At 40.1% G+C, this 15,000-nt stretch overlaps 1 pseudogene; it reads right to left on the reverse strand.

The window, feature by feature from the left end:
- The window catches only part of LOC138032934 (uncharacterized), a 37,126-nt pseudogene that overhangs the window by 10,820 nt on the left and 11,306 nt on the right, over window positions 1–15,000 (reverse strand).

A 15,000-nucleotide genomic window follows, 5' to 3' on the forward strand; every position in this document is an offset into this window, starting at 1 on the left:
AATAAATTGAGTCGTCATGAAATTCCCTTTTTTAAGCCTGGATTTTTCTCAGTAGTTACTTTCAAACCGTGATGTGATGATCTTGAACCCTTCAATTATGTTACACAAGCGCAACAATGAACTAACTAAAAATTAAAGAGAAGAGTGTCGATTAGCATAGAAAAAGACTGCTCTGGCTGTGTGTCTTTTATATGGAACGGTATTGCTAATTGCTGTGTATATCGTAGAAACTTGATTGTGATAGACGTGTGAAAAATTACATACCCGAGTAAGTTCCAAGGTTCAACTGGTATTTGGCCCTCTCGTTGGTCACTGCAAACATATCATAGGCAGCATAGGCAGTTTTGCCTTTTGTGTCTTCCAAATCAACACGAAGCGTATTCTTCACCAGTTTGGTCAGACGATAGATCTTGTCCAGTCCCAGCCAAAACTCGCCATTTAGGTTACCAAAGCCTTGTTTGTAGTCAGACCAGCCGCGGTAAAAGTCAACCGATCCGTCCAGTCTCTTTTGGAACACTGTCCACCCCCACCAGCTGTTGTCTGGTCACAAAACACATCAAAGGCCCCTGAACCATCAGGATCAATTGTGTAAACACCACTGCTCCTTTCACCAGATTTGTACAGCTCAGCACAGTTCCTCCTGACTGTTTGAATAATTAACATGGCATTGAAAATTCTATTAAAACTGTAAGAAAAAGAAATATCTTCTTGTGGACTGAAATGGGCCGAAAATGGGGAAGACAAATGGTTCTTTACGTGTGACTGACAATTAAGCTCGAGCCTGCGAAAAAAAAAAGCTTTTTAGGCAACGTTTTAGGAGTGGGAGCCGAAACGTTTCTCACGACTGCCCTTCTCTTGCGCATGGTCGCGATTTCCTCCTCTTGCTTTACTTTCTGCGGTAATGAATAACTCTCGGCGACTAACGCCCGGTGACTAATTAAGTCATCACTAATTTTACGGTTTTTTCGCGCATTAACGTTTGCTTAAATGCAATACAGCGCATTTTTGAGGGACAGCTGATTTTCGATCCCGGCAAGCTTACCCATACCTTTAACAGTGTTGTTAGCGCCTTTCAGTGTGTCGATATCACTTTGTATTTGAGTTAGTTGCTTTTTCATTTCTTTCAGCATAGCTTCGACCTTTTTTATTTGATGATCCAGCGTAAAAGCAAATGTTGTTACAATGCTAAGTAGCGGTCTTTAGCTTGGCAGCAGTATTTTCCGACAAAGCAACGGGTTGGTTGACGAACAACACAAACTCAAAGCAAAATACAGTGATAAAAAAAGACATCTCGACAACTGATCGAAGTTCGACCCACAACCAACTTAATAGCAGAGTTGGCAATGATTGAAGATGAATAGATCAAGTAGCGTCATTAGTAGCAGGAAGGTTTGTGTAGGGAAGCGGCTGACATTACGCGAGTTTATATGTATTTAAATGGTTTCTTTGTGTTGATGAGATGCGACTGAAATCATCCGTTTGAACATAAGGAAATATTTACTTAACGTGAAACAGTAATTAACCTTCCACAATATTCGATCCGACCTCTCTTGCTCTTTTTCACGACTTTCTGGTCAAAATACCTTAGGAAGACCATTCTTCGATCCGCAGTGACGCACTTCAAAAGATAATCTAGCAATTCTTTGTTAATTAAAGGAGACTTTTGACTTTGCTTAATTTGTCACTAATTGAATGTCACTACCCTTACAGGGGGTCGGACAGGGGTACCCAACGACCGAATGTCTTAATATTTGTCAGAATTCTCTAAAATGTTTCTACAATGCTTTAAAGGGACACTGTCACGGGCTGACATACGCAGTAGCATTCACTCTCTCCGAGACTTGTCACGCTCGACCGCCATTATGGAAATATCGGTAAGTTGAAGAATTCTGCTTTTTTTTTGCATTAAATCAAGTTTATATAAAGCAAATGGTATCTTTATCTAAAGCAAATTCCCCTGTCTTCGACCTTTCGTTTCCGCCCTGAGTTGATGCTTTTACCGCCATGTCCGGATCTCCGCTAGACGCCATTTTGAATTTGTGATTGCTAGTAACTTGATAAAGTCAGGCTGACTTTTTCAAGTTTCGATCAGCTACACGAGCATGCGCAGACCGTGACCGTGTCCCTTTAAAAGCTCGTTTAGTGAGTTTGTAGCTTCCCTACAAAATACTTATCTGTTCGGATGTTCTGGAGAACTTCAGGTCTGTAGAAATTTCTAGGTGGCCTTTTTGCCTCGTGATCAGGGATGGAGACCGTAAGCGCGGGGTCCACGCAACTCCATGTGTTTTAGAAAAAATTGCGCCACCCCTTACGTCATAAGCACGCGCGGATACGCGCAAATTTTCGTGGACGTGTGTCAACTTGATGACGTCACATTGCCCGCATTGCAAGGTAAGAAATAAAAAGACGAACGGCCAGTTTATGGAGACAGTGTTTGAAAGCACTGATACACGAGGCAACAACGCCATGAACGAAGATACTATTTTCCGGCAAAGCAACTAAAACAATGTTGGAGGATTTTCGTGACACAAATGCCGGAAAACCATTGCAGGTATGTCTCCTGCTTACTTTTGCTAATTGTTTACATTTTCGCCGGGTTGTTTGCAGCAATAAACACAGTATAGGTATCGTTAGTGAACTGATCTCAGATACGACAATTACTTTTATCGCTTTTCTGTATGGACAGACGGGGAAACTTAATCTGCCGGCGCACATTCTAGCGAGGAACAACGAGTTGAGACCTCTCGAGACTCTTGCCGTTAATATTCAGAACAACAAAGCTGAGATTCGTCTCGAAGTAGTAGGAAGCAGCGGGAAGCCATGGTTGGTAGCTGTAAAAACGGAAAAGGCATCCCTTTGTGACTATGTACCGTGTGACGACGGGAGGTTGGTTGTGAATGCTAGTGGTGGATACCAGTTGTTTGTTTATAAATTTGATCTCGTAGAAAGTGGAACTATTGAAATTAAGCAGCCTGAGCAATTGAGGCATTTGGTGAAGGAAGTCGTCGAGAATTGTCAATGTGTTGGAGTGGATTGTGAGATAGTTAAATGAAGTTGGTTATAATTACATGTACGTCTGCAAAATTAAACGAACGTCTACGGCACTTCCCTGGCGCCGGTTATTTTCACGAATTTGCACTCGATTGGTTAAAAATCGATGACACTCCCGTTGCAAGCGCAGTTGAATATCAGTGAAAGTGTCGATCATGTCACCGTGTACAAATTAGGCTTGCTAAAACCACAGGGAGGCTCTAAGCTAGTCCAGAAGACGTAAAGAAAAGACAGTCCTCGTCTTCAAAGGTCCCATTGTAATATATCACAACATATCGCAACAGAATGGCCAGACGTATGCAACATGTTGTAACTAACGATGTTGCAAGATGTTGCGTTGAAATGTTGCGTGCGTTTGGCCAGGCCTTTAAGGTAATTCCTTAGCATTGCATTGCGCCTCCCCACTGCGCACGATTTTTGCGTCATTAGCGGGCGCACATGAGCACGTGCGCGTACAAAACGCAAGAGATTTCCCTCAAACTAAGCCCGATAGCGAAATAAATCCTCCTTTTCTCCCAAACGAGCACGGTGACTCCCGATTTTTTTTTCAGGTATTTGCTAAGAACAATCTAATAAAGAACATATTTGAAGAAGAAGAAAAGTTTGATAGTAGAACATGATTTTTTTTGGAAAACAGTTCCGTACTGGGTGTATTTTGGCCAAGGCGAGGACCTCAAGCTAACCACGGAACTGTCCCAAAAAGTGCACTATTCCTACAACCAGGCAATAAAAAACGGCGTAAATGAAGCATTACTACTTATGTGAATAAAAGAAGCTTTATTTTCAAAGTAAAATTTTGTATCTTTCAAATAACCAAGACTTAATTCTGTATAAAGGTGATTCGTATTTTTAACGCGCAGTCAGTAAAAATACCCCATTTTAAGAGCCTGCTGACGCGAAAACAAGCTCCGTGACCCCATTTCTTTATTGCATTTTTTTAATGTTCATATCATGAATGTTAATTATGCCAAGTTTCCAATAAAAGTTTGATAGTAGAACAATTTCAAGGGAATCACCTTAAGCTGCAAAATGTTCGCGTGACAATAACAAACTTTAAAACATAGCAGGAGCGCGCGCGCATACGAAGAAGATGAAACTAAAGCGACATAATAATAAAAACCGACAATAATAACTGTAAAGGGAAAAAAAACAAATAACGACGACAGCAACAAAAACAAGTGAAAGAGCGTTCGCGTGCTATATATAAAACTGGTTAAAAATGAAGCCGAAAATGGACAACTTTTGGTTTAAAAACTATAAAAATAGTTTATAGTTTTTAAACCAAAAGTTGTCCATTTTCGGCTTCATTTTTAACCAGTTTTTTATCATCTACCGAATCAGGACTGTGAATCCTTGTGATCCTTTTGGTTGGCATCTTCGTTGGCTCAGGAAGCACTCATAACCGTCTTTCTATATATATATATATATATATATATATGACTTTACACAAGTTTAGGTTTCACGAGTAACCATCGTTTAATGCTACAGAACTGTTTCGTATGGTACAAGTACCACACTCATCAGGCAATTTTAACCCCAGCTGAAACACGATAAGTAACTACCGTTTTCTGGTGACACGATTCTGGCTGTAAAAGAAGTCGCTGTCGTTGAGGCCATCTGGTCTCAACGTTTGAAATCTGTATGCCCATTCTCCTTCTTTTACAGCCAGTTTATCATTAATGTGAACGTTATCGATAATCTGGACGCGAACGCTCTTTCACTTGTTTTTGTTTGGTTTTTTTTTCCCTTACAGTTTGTCGGTTTTTATTATTGTGTCACTTTAGCTTCATCTTTTTCAAATGCGCGAGCGCGTGCTATGTTTTTTTTTTTACATTTTGCAGCTTAAGTAGCGTGTAGTTAACGTTCGTGTGTATCGGTTTCTAATCACCCTGAAGAAGGCCGTTTCGTGCGGCCGAAATATAGGTGTAAACTAAAGTTGCACCATCTCTTGATTTGTGGTCTATTTCTTATTTATTGCTGGGAGAAAACATCTACACAACATTTTATGCTTGTGGGACTTTATAAGTTATATATAAGTTATATATATATATATATACAAGTTATACATATATGTAAGTTATATAGGAATCTTTTCTTCGTAAGATGTGTGGGCGAAACGTCTTGATTGTGAGCGACTGTAATTCTCTTACCTCACCCCAAATAGCCGCAGAAAACAATTGTATAACGTGCGAGAATCGAGGAAACAATTGTCCAAAATGGTGCGAAAATACAGAAAGAAATTCTTGGTATTACTGTCCGGTTCACACAGTGTTGAATTGGAAATGCTGGTGACAAGAGTGTCCAGCACCCTCAACGGAAGGGAGGAATTCGAAAAAGTGTTTAACAGACGCCGAAAGTTTCAAACCGGGAACGGGAACTTTATTGCGAGAGATATGGCATAGAGATAAGGATCATTTTCTGAAGGATCAAGGGGAAAATGGTAAGTTTGAGAAAGAAAACTGAGATGATCATATTTGTCACCCTTTATCAGTTGATACGTGAAACAGTAACAACAGTATCTATCAATCAAATGCTTTAAAGTGCTACTACGACCAAAAATCAATTCTACTTCTTCTTTGTATTTCAAAACTATGTTAACTGAACACTAAGTGACCGAAGTTTTAAGCCTTCATTTCAAAAAGACACATGTGGTTGCAAACAAGAATATGCTGGCAGATGCAAATGTATCAAAGCTAATCTTCCTTGTAAAGGGTTATGTCAGTGTTCAGGAGAATGCAGCAATAATTAACATTAACCTGCTCTGAATAGAATGTGTTCCAAATTCCGTGTTTTCAGCCAGTTTTCAAAGTTTTCTTGATAGTTGGGAACCTCAGACGAGGTAATCTCGCTATCCACAATCGTCAGACCTTAAGGGATTTATAGTGGTTCAAAATCGGTAAAATTCCCATACATTCACTATAATTTAAGCTGTGTTCCCCCCCACCCCTACCCTAACCAATATGACGTCTGAAACCGTGGCAAAATCTATTTTAGTTAAAATTTTAAACTTCATACTACTAGTACATACCCGAGCAGTTGAAAGATCCCTCAGTATTATTGCAGGTCGCATACTCTGGACAGTCGTGGGAAAACCCTTGGCACTCGTCGTAATCTAAATTAGAGAAAAGAAATATAATCAACGACTATGCAGCGTTCCCAAATAAATAACCATTACTGGCATACCTCAAGGGCCGTACTATTATTTACAGGCGCCGAATTTTTGTTTAGCTTCGCGCACTAAGAGTAATATTGATTTTCAACATTTTCAAAAATATTGAGATGTTATGAAAAGAAAACAAATTAACTCCACCTCTTCTGAAGATGCGCACGTAAATAGTTAGCGCTTTGAAATACCTCACTTTCGCTAAACCTTCAGAGACTTGTTCCAACTAGTTTTAGTTCTCTTTCCCTTACACCACAGTCGCTCAATCAAACCCGATCTCGTCGGATAAATAAGTAATCCTGGATATTGACTTTTTTAGCGCATTTGAAGCTGGTTTACCATGTTCAACGCTTCTCCAAGACCCACCATGTTGGAAGCGAATAACTGGAGTCAGTCTATTGCTGGAAATTTTTAACGTGAACTTCGGCACGAGCATGAAAACTACATAGCGATTGGCTTACTCCGAGAGCGGAATGCAGTTTGCTTCGATCTAGCCTCGTGGGGACGAGGGGTGTTCAGTTAAGCCTTCGCCTGGGAGGTGCTGAAGGAGAGACTATGCTTTGGCTAACTCTCAGCCGTATCACTTCATGCTAACTTCGTACCTTTCTTACAGCTGTACTTATGGCAGCTTGAACAGTTGACATCATTCCACTTGAATTTGTGAGCCGGAAGTGAGCCAAGGGTGTGCACACAATCCTCATTACGGAAGTTATTGGGTTGATTTGTTGCCCAGTAATGGAAGTCAAATCGAGTTCCATCACTCCAAACGAACGTTCCTTCACTATTTATGTCAGACAAACCAAGCCAACCATTTTCTCCGTTGTGTAAGTTTTGCAGAAAGACATTTTCTTCTTGGCTGTGAACACTGGGGAGGTTGGCTCCTAATGCGGCACACCTGCTCTGGCCATTGTTCCAGGAATCACAGGATGATACTTTTTGGTAGCAATATCCTTTAAAATAGATCCAGTTATCAGGGCAGATGTCTGGAAAAAAAAAAGATACGTCCAGATTTGACAGGTTAATCTATAAGTTCCTTTTTTTGCGATGAAACACCGTTTAATTTTTGCATTTTTAAAAAGAAGTTTCTCCATTTGTTTATTGCTTAACGAGAAGGATCGAATCGACAGTAATCGAGTGAAGACCTTTTTCTCACTCGAAAAAAATGTCAAGAACAAAACTAACTCGTGATCGCTTGATTTTGTCCGCAAAGGGTATAAAAATTTACTTCTAAAGAGGAACTGAGATGTTGCTGCGTGCTCTGTCTAGAACAGGCACAACTTAACCCATTAGGTACCTTCGACAGTTAAAGGGGCTATGTCAAGAAATTTAGCCAAATTCAGAGACTGAAAACTGACACCCAAATCAAGCGAAACATAAAAATAATTACTTAAAACAATGAAGGGAGGTTTAAATAAAACAGCAAATACAAAAGGAGGCAGGGATGGGCAAAATTGAAGAAGATTAAAATGGATTTTGATTTGGGTTTTTTAAAACTGTTCAGCCTAACAGTTTTTTAAAGGTTTTGTCACGAAGCTTTGGTTTGTGCTTTTTAAAAGTAATTTCTGAGTTAACGTTAAGTTGTATAGTGAGAAGGGACGCGTAAATGGTACAACAACACAAAATGAACTGCACTACCGTGACACAGCGTGACTCTTCTAAGATCTTATTTACCTGCTAACACTGCGTACGACACTGTTAGTGGGTCAAACCGCTGAACAAATAGCTCTTTGACGCAAATTCTGAATCTTGCGTTGCTGATGAACTTAAGGGAAAAACAAGAACAATGACCAAAAGTGACTTAAAGTGCAAAAGGCAATGCATACAACATCACAGCCTCGTTTTCAATACATTTCCATTTGCTTTGGCGTGCCCTGGATGCGAAGATATGATTTCAACATTCTTCTAATACACGAAGGACTCTTTCACCCTTTCCCCAACCCCCCGTACCGCTCAATAAAGAAGGGGGTATGGAACGAGAATGGCTAAATTCACTTCAAATATAACAAGTTATAAAGGATAATCCGATAGTTAGTTGGCCCAAGGTTCTTTTTTGTCTTACTCTGAGTAACAAATAACCTGCGAGAGCATCCGGTTTTTTCGACTATAGTTTCACCCGCCGAGAAAAACCGTCTGCGAAACCTAGCCGAGAAAAAATTTCCGAGACGTCAGCTGTTAGTGATTCACCTTGCATATTCAAAGAAGCAAAGCGCGAGTTTTTGCGTGGATTTCACGCAACGCGTTGGAAAGTATGAAGGGAGATGAGTTGAGAAAAGTGAGCGAAGTCGTCGGGTTTGAAAGACTCAACAAGCATCAAGAGGCTTGAATCAAATGTTTTCGAGAGTCTTCCAACTGGTTTCGAAACGTCTGTAATATTTCGTGTATTCTTATGTGGAACAAACTCGTGAAAAGAATATTGTCATCGTTGTGTTGCCGTTGGTTAACCTGTTGAAAGACGACGTCAGCCGCTTAACATCCCTCGGAATAAGCGCAGTATCACTCTGATAAAAAAAAAAACGATCAGTTGAAAAAGGACGTTAAGCCCTGGTCAAACAATCTAAGAAAATACTTTTTGTTTCGACAGCCAATAAGGCTCTAGATCTGCTTGGCACATTAATGACAATAAGTGACATCAAAGATATCTTCCCTATTATTGGATGCAAATGTTGAGGTAGTGGGAAAACACTGTCCAACATTGCTTGACGAAACATTCAAGTTCAAGTTGGCGCTAACACTGAGACGAAAACAACTCGTAGCGTTTGTGCTACTGGAGCTGTTTGAGGACGGAAATGATGGATTAATTCAAACTAGGAAAAACCAAAAAATGGTTAAGAGAACTTGTAAAAAAGAGTATGTTCACTGCAAGGTAAATTAGCCTTTAGAAGATGATGAGAATGAGCACGGATCAATTTGCTGAAATTTTAAACGCTATTGAACTGGACAGTGAGCGATAGTCATTTAGGAGACTGAAACTGTCCCAAAGATATGGCCTTGCTTCATGCTTGCTGATCAAGGTTTCTGCCTGTTGAGTTCATAAACTTCCACGATGTCCCCTTGATCCTCGTCTGCAATGTTTGTTGCAAATAAAGATAGTTATTCGTGGTTGGCTAGCAGCGCGAACGTCAATCGATTCAGGACACGACTTTGTTGGAAGAGCGGCAAAACACTGCAACATTTGTTGCGTCGAGCAGATTGTTGATCACAATGTTTGATAAAAGCAAACTCCATCCAACACTTGATGGAACAAAAGATGTTGGACGAACATCATCCAACATGGGTGGCCAAACGGTCGAACAATGTTGGATCGAGCAAAGTTGGAGCGTTGAATCCAACTTTGTTCGATAGTCTGGCCAGGGCTTTAGCATCGGCAATTTTCTAAGGCACGTGTTGTTTGCGATTGGTATTAAAATTATGCGTGTTTGCACGTTGGCATGTAGCGTTTACATCCTATCCTTCGCTGAGTGTTCTTTACCTTAATACGGCAAAAAACACGGCAAAAAACTAGAGTGGCTGTTTTACCCACTTCAGCTGGGACAATCGATTGTTCTTGCTGGCTCGGTTTCGCAGACAGTTTTTCTCAACGGGTGAAACTAGAGCCAAAACAACCGGATGCTCTCGCACGATAACTAACAAACAAAAAAACAATTCAAATATCAAGAGCCAAAATATGGTGTGCAACTATTGCTGTTAATGGTGTTAGGTGAAAGTGGGAAAGATAATAAACTTGTTGCTACGCAACGGGGAGAGGCCAACAGAAAAATCAAAGTCCAAGACAGGAGCGTACGACCCTGTTTCTTTTTCAATGAAACGTGCAGTTTGGGAGAGGCACTAGTTTCGTGCGGGCGGTGATGATGCAAGGGTAATCTTCAAAAGATAGCTTGTCATGGCTAAATAATAGACCCCTTTTCTGAGGTTTCGCGCCTGGGCTTAAAATACTAAGAAATCTTGAATTTCAACCGTAGTGAGCTATTACGGGTTATCTTTGATAGGGTGTGTCCCTTATTTTGATCAATTGTAGGCAACCAAAAGTGCTTTTTTCCCTGCTCTCTCTTTGTGTGCATTTCTGGACATAAGTGTCTCTCTACCTCTGTAAACTCACGCGCATTTTAAATCTATAGCGCTAAATCTATAGGTATGTCCCTTATTTTGAGCAATTGTAGGCAACCCAAAGTGCTTTTTTCCCTACTCTCTCTTTGTGTGCATTTCTGGACATAAGTGTCTCTCTACCTCTGGAAACTCACGTGCATTTTAAATCTATAGCGCTTAATCTATAGGTATGTCCCTTATTTTGAGCAATTGTTAGCAACCCAAAGAGCTTTTTTTTCTACTCTCTCTACCCTGGAAACCCACACGCATTTTAAATCTCTACCTCAATCCAGCTGACAATTCCGTTGCAATCTGGCGATGTATTCTCTCCTCCGCTAGAATGCTTGGCTGTTAGTATGACTGTTGGGTGATTATTGTATGTCCGCGTAAAATTCACGTCCTTTAAATCACAAAATAAATCATCTTTCTCAACAGGTCGTCTTTACTTAATTCTCTCTCTATCTCTCATGGCGAGTCAATTGCAAAGTGCAGAGTCTTTCTGGCGAAAATAAAACAAACAAGTTTATCTCCACTAAACGGGATCAAAGACTAAAACCCAGTACCACCGCAATCACTTTGCAGTCGAACTAAAAAATCAGATCACGTTAGCTTGTAGATCTTTACCACGAAAGTTTCGCTTTCGACAAGGGTTACGCAGCAAAAACCCATTGAAATTCAAGGACTGTGGGTTTGTTATCGATGCTTGGTACCATGGAAACGTGTTTGGGTCGGTCTCTTTTCAGTTTTCGGATACTTTTAAACAAAGAAGAGGAATGTTCTGGTCTTGTAGTTGTTAGGCATACAGGCCTCCGAGAGATTATATTTGAACTAACACAAAAGCGGCCACGTTACATCCAAATAGAATGGCTTGGAAGATGGTCATTTTGAATTGTACTGCCGCTGTACAACCGTAATCATGAAGTCCACTCAAGATGCGAATTTTCTTAACGTTTCTGTATATAGTGATTACTATTTTCCTAAAAAACTACGTGTTTAGGGATGACGATATACAAATGAAGTCATGTTTATTGCTGCAAGAGAACTTGTACTGTTATCAGGAGGTCCTGATAACACTGCACACTGGGAAATGTGATAAATGTTCCGTTGACAAGTGAGATTTGGACACTAATAAATGTAATCTGCAAAGAAATGGGCACATGGAAATGGGATTGGTAACCCCTTGCCCTCTTCTGGGCATTTTTTTTTTATCATTGTTACGTTTTCACACCTGGCAAAAAGCGAAATTGTTACTCTTGGATGGTAATATCCCATTTGGAAAGCCGACATTATTATGCTCTGTAAATAACGGTCTGTGTATGGTCTCGAACGCCAACCAATTCTGAGGAGAAGAACAAACAAAGAAAGAATTAACTCAGTTTTTGCTCGAATTTACTCCCATTACCTGTCGGAATGCAAAGAACGCATGGTTTGTATTAAGAGACACTCTCCCTCTTTGGATTTACTGAATTCTGATTGGCTAAGACGAAAGGCATTTTTTTCTTAATCACCAGGGTACTTTCGGTAATCAAGAGATCCTGTTTGGTTAGCAGTTACTTATCCAGAGCAAGGGAAGTTACAAAAGAATCTTCTTCCAGATTAAAGTACTTCTTTGTCCTCATATAAAATAAATTTTAAGCGCTATTTCTGTTGATAGCAACGATTTATTGAATTGAGCTTTAACCAAATGGGAGCGTGTTGATTGTCATTTGTGGCGGCACTGAACGGGCTTCCCTCGATAATTTTGCCCTTAATGTGATAAAAATGTAATCGCAATGTGCCCTCTTGCAATTAAAGATTATTTTCACTTGTATTTCAAACGTTTTCTAAATTGCCCTCGTCGCTTCGTGATTTCTGGTAATGTTGTGAAAACTTTGAAAATACGTGTGAAATTAATCCTCAATTGCTCTCGGGCCCGTGCGATGACCTATACAAATTTCGGAAAAGTAGTGAAGGGTGTTAAGAGTGAGTAGACATTTCGAAGCCACATTGAAAAAAGGCAACAATTTTACTGATCTGAGTAAGACTTAACTATGATATTGGAATAGCATAAAAATGGAGTATTTATAGCTTCTATTATTTTCACCAAAGATAGTTCGAGAATCATCTATCAGGCAAACGTCCCGTAAAATTTTCGGTGAAAAAGGGACGACTACGTAATGATCCGTGATGTAAAGTTCGTCATCAGACCTGTCATGACTGATAGAACTTCCGGCGAGGCAAAAAAGCCACCTAGAAATTTCTACAGACCCGAAGTGCCCCTAGAACTTCCTTCCTAGCAGAGGTCTATTTTCTTTTGCGTTTGCAGCGTTGACGAGTACGTGAAAAGCGACCTCTGCCATGAGTCGAAACTCACTGTGTTGAGCATGCGTGGCGGTTACTTAGCGACCGAATCCTCACGTGATACTTCATGTTGTGTGGGCTCACTTAACAACAGAGTGATAACTGCAAAGGAATGCGTGGAACACAGCGGGCTCAAGTCACAGTCAGCAAACATGTCACGGGAATGCAGTTTGAAGAATACCGTACAAGGTTCTGTACGTTGGACCAGAGTGAGTTTTGACACATGGCAGAGGACTCTTCAGCCCAGCGAACGCAAAAAGAGAAGAGACCTCTGCTAGCAGGGAAACCTAGAACATCCGAACAAATAAATATTTTGTATATAGGGCAGCTACAAACTCACTAAACGAGCTTCAGTAAAGCTTTGTGGAAACCATTTTAGGTAATTCTGACAAGTTTTAAGACATTCAATCGTTGGGTGCCCTTGAACAGATTCTACTCAAAGTCCCTTCAAAGTCAATCTACCCACCAGCTTGTGTCCTACAACAGCTGGCTCCATTGAGCGTTACTAGGAAAGGACAGCTAGCGGTATTCATGACTTTGAAAACAGTGAAAAACGCGAACGTTTTCGTGATACTGATAAAACAGGCCATTTCCGAGTTCACGTCTTCCTCCTCTTCAAAGCGAATCTAAATGCGAAGTTTTTGTTATCGTAAATAGTTCTACTTTCCATATGAATGACATCTAATTTACATAAGAAAAACTTCGCACTTAGACTCGCTTTGAAGAGGAGGCAGACATGAACTCGGAAAAGGCCTATTGTAACCATAAAAATCTCTGAAATGTCGTTAAGTTTGTTGCTGTTGTTATTGTTGTTGTTATTGTTTGTCTTGTGTGGAACAAGTACGAAAAGCTAAAACAGGAACATTTTTCGCCATGTGCAACAAAAGAACAACATCGTTATAACCCGGGACAGCTTATCACTAAATCACAAAATAAATATGCACTGCTCACCACAGAAATATCGTCGTGAACTCCTGCAAAGTTCTGCAGTTCTCGGATACAAATCTTAAAAGAACGTGCAGATACGTCTTCTAACCAGACACTGCCTGCATCATGCTTCAGGCTTGATCTATAGTGCTCGGCTGTTACGAAGACAGTTGGTTGTGAAGAGAATTTCCCCTGATATATAATATCAAAATTAAAGGAAACATGTAAACCACACATGCCCATATGCTTATTAGACAACGCAATTTGTGAGAAACATTGTTTAAAAAAATTTGCTATCCAGAGGCGGATCCAGACCAAGAGCTAAGGAAGGATGGGGGGTGGGGAGGGGGTTTGCTGTCTGCAAAACGTGCAATACATTTTAATGGGGCTTTAATTTTTAACATCCAAAAAGTAATGGGTGGGGCCCTCACCTTACGGGCCCATCCCTTGAATCCGCTATTGCTAAGAATAGACTAAATCGGCTACTAAACTCAAATTCCCAGGGGTAAAGATGTTTTGTATATTGTAGCATTCATATTTAAATACCTGGAACAACCGTTGTATTTCCAAAGGGTTTGACTTGGGTACAACATTGAGTTAGCCGATTTGGTCTATTGGTTGGGTGTGATAGCATACGGAGTTGAAAAAGTTATATGGCTTATACTTCATTTCCAAAATCAAAGAACCCAAAGGCTTTTATAGAATGTGCTAGCATAATTTTTGGCATAATTTGAGGAAACTAGCATAATTTTTGCTGATTTTTAACAAGTAGCATCGTGCTAGCATAATCAGTATATATTGATAAGCCTCAGACCATTTTTGTCCCATGTTTTAGCAGCATTTACGGTTTAGTAACGGAGGGACAGCCCTCCTAGGAGGCTGGCAGTCTGGTAAGAGATGACGGGAACCAGAAGTTGCTAGATAATGTTGGTCTCAGTTTGCAAAATGGCGATAGCCATGCCGCCCGATAACTTGCAGCTCTCTGCAGACCATACAAGAACCAGTAAACATACCCAGAGACGGTTGCCTTACGATAAAAAAAAACCAATACAATAGAAGATGAGCGTATGACACTGAAACAGTTTTGCTACACGATCGTGATACAATTTTTGGACTTGTTTCACTCATTTTGCAAAAGGAATAATTTTAAGAAAGAGTGGAATAATTTGGAAAAACGAGCATAATTTGGGCAAAAAATGTGCATGCTAGAAGCATAATATGCCACTTTTACAAGAAAAATCTATAAAAGCCTAGCTGCAATACCACTATTGTTTTGTATGCTGAAGCATTTAAACCGGCCGCTTTCAAAATCTGTAGTGTTCTGTAGTGTTACCTTATTGTTGAAAATTGGTAGCAAATGCTTAGACTTAAAGAGACACTTCGTGTTGGATGTCAAAATTGGGCGTGCATCTAATTAGGGTCAATTCTGGACATAA

Source organism: Montipora capricornis, chromosome 14, assembly GCF_036669925.1.
Source record: "Montipora capricornis isolate CH-2021 chromosome 14, ASM3666992v2, whole genome shotgun sequence".
NCBI lineage: Eukaryota > Metazoa > Cnidaria > Anthozoa > Scleractinia > Acroporidae > Montipora > Montipora capricornis.